We start from the raw sequence: 2,962 nt of genomic DNA on the forward strand, positions 1-2,962 counted from the left end.
AATAATTCAAACCAATTTGTTCTGGTTTAAAAGGGTCGATGTGCTGTGTGGAGGCCTCCCAGTATGAGCAGCCTTTTGGCACGCTGGTTTTCATTACAGTCTGTGAATGTGGCTACGATCGGCAACAGCTGATGGTGGCGAAGGTGGTGGTGGCGAAGAACAAATAGCAACTGCATTTCACCACCATTTGTACAGCTGCCGGCGGCCCAAAACGCCCCCACATTACTGAGCCGCTAATAGCTCCTCTTCATTCCTGGAGGATGAGCCCAGATCAAAGAGACGTCAGCAGAAATAGTTTTCAAAGTGTGGGAATCACAGAAAAGTCCTTGAGTCGCTTCTGATTCGCCAACAAGCGGGTTTTACAGATCTGTGTTTCAGCTGCTGACACAGAGCGAGCGATGATAAGTGGTGAAGTTGACCTCTCCGTTGAGCGGGCGAGGACTTCAACGGGACGCGCACGGCACTCGGTTCCCTCATTCTGTCTGCTCACCCATCTATGAAAATAGTTTAAGTCCGGACTCGTGAGAGGCGCCAGCTTGCTGGTCCGTCCTTTTGTCCTGCGAGGGCTTAGTGTGTGAAAAGAGGAGGCCATTAGTTACAGCTGGATGGCCCGTGCAGCACCAGAGCTGTTGACCTCTGGCCAAATTGTCCACAGTGCTGTTGTTGTTGAAATATTTCATCACATTTGGGACTAAAACTGATCGACTGTTTGCAGCTTCTGATTGTGTTGAAGTCCAGAAATGTGAAGAGTGTAAGATTTAGGAGGATTTTGTTGTGTCTAACGGTGAATTACAGATTGCAACCAGCTGAACTTCAGTTTAGGGCTGGTGTGATATCACATTAACACACACACAAAATTATCTTTGCCAAAAGATTTTACCACAACATCTATAGAAATATGAAAAAAAAGAAATATCAATCAAATTCATCTTTGAAACCTGAAAAAATCTTAAGTTCTTTTAAAAACATGGGAAGAAGGAAACTACAAGCCAAAGGAGAAATGACGCCAAAATTAGCAAGAAATTTAAAAAACGTACAAGAAAATAACTAAAAAAACAAAACAAAAATAAAAATAAAAAAATGAAAAACAAACAAGGCAAACAAGACTTAGAAAGAAGCTTAAAAAAAAGGATTTTCTCAATGTACTAATTTCTTGTAGTTTGTAGAAAATCTTTTACAAAGTTGCTTGTTACCTTTTTTATGTTTTTAAAGAAATCAAACCGATATGTTTAGTGTTCAAAGGTTTAAATACTTGTGGAAGACATCTTAAAGCAGCACAAGAAAAGTGATGTCGCCCCAGGTTTCAAGGGGTTAATTTTGTTTATTACACCCTTTTTTTGGGCAAACGAAATGCACTAAAACATGAGGGTAGCGATGTAAAGAAAGAGTCTGTAACCACAACTCTACAAAATTGTACAAAAAAAGCTAAAGATCCAATTTAGGGGGATTTAGTGGCACCTAGTGCTGAGGACTGCAGGCTGCAACCAGCTGAAACTTCTCAAAGTTCAGCGTTTAGGGTTTTTTTACTGGGAGCCGAAATATCCGCAGAGGTCTCTTCCTCTCCAAAACAAACAAACCAGGCGGTATGAATTGTTAAAAATACCGAATTAAGCAGTTTCACGTCTAAAATCAGCGTTTCTCCTATGCTGTTTGGCAAACTGAAAGCAGGCAGCTCGTACATGACCTGCTAATGTTCGCTCACCTCATTTGTGATCCAGAAGTTCAGGAGTTTTTTATTGGATGCTGAATTATCCACATGGGTCTCTTCTTCTGCAAAAATCACAGTAGGGGGTGTAAAACATTAATTTATGAATGACAGTTTCATTTCACAAATCAGTGTTTCACTGTTTGGCATGTTGGAAATGGGCAGCTCAAAAGATGATGGGATGGATGACGCGACAATGTGTGGCAGAAATGTTTCTGGTTTTTTATGCCACAGTTAAAAGAAAAAAGGAGGTAAACACGGCATAGTGCTGTGTAATGTTCCAGTGTTATGTAGAGTGGAGTCACAAATGCATCATATCAGGCGGATAATGTCAGTAAATTTGAGTAAAATCCAGAATTTCTTTATAATTTGGAATAATTTCTAATTTCTAAATCACCTGAGGTCCCCAGGAAATACTAAGACATCATCAGAAATACGAAACAAGATTGAAAACCCAAAGCAGTTTCACAAGGAGTAAAGGCTGAAAATCTGAGGAACGAAGACAAACTGGTTAAGAGGACAGAGGACAGACTAAATACACAGTGAGGAGTAACGAGGGACGGGTGACAATTATCAGGGCATCACACAGGTGGGAAACACATAAGGGCAGAAATGTGAAATGAGCCAAAGGAGAGAATACGAAACAAAACAGGAAATTATGACAAATGACTAGAAACAGGAAAAAAAACTCAACTTAATCAAAATACAGTTGAAAATGCTGAATTAATAGTTGTGCGCCAGTTCTACCCAGAGCTTACCTGTGCTGTCGTGATCATTTTAACTTGAGCAGTCGTGCATCTGCGTCGCCCTGCTGTTACACCTGAGTTTCTTCAGTCAAGTTCGATTTATTCTAAAAACACCTAAAACACAAATAAAACAGACAGTAAACACAAATACAAATTTGGCTTCATTGGAACTTACAAGGCTTAGAGACAAAACTATTTTCCTTTGCCGGAGACATTTTCCTCACAAATGTATTAGCAAACACATGACTTTAAATGCTATTTTGTGGGGAGTTTTTCCTCTTATTATTATCCAAATTTATTTATTTGTTTTTTATCTGTGAAACAAAAGTAAATAAAGCTTTGTTTCCACTGAGGGAAAGATTTGCGCTGAATGTGAGCAGTACGCGACAGAGTTTCCCTCATATTTATTTGTGACGGCATGCCATGATTAAAACATCTTTGTATTGATTTTCTATTTTGAAGCAAAACTGTCTGTTAGGACCACTATTGGAATATACATATATATGTATAT

This window comes from Plectropomus leopardus, chromosome 12 (assembly GCF_008729295.1).
Source record: "Plectropomus leopardus isolate mb chromosome 12, YSFRI_Pleo_2.0, whole genome shotgun sequence".
In the NCBI taxonomy this organism is placed as follows: Eukaryota; Metazoa; Chordata; class Actinopteri; order Perciformes; family Serranidae; genus Plectropomus; species Plectropomus leopardus.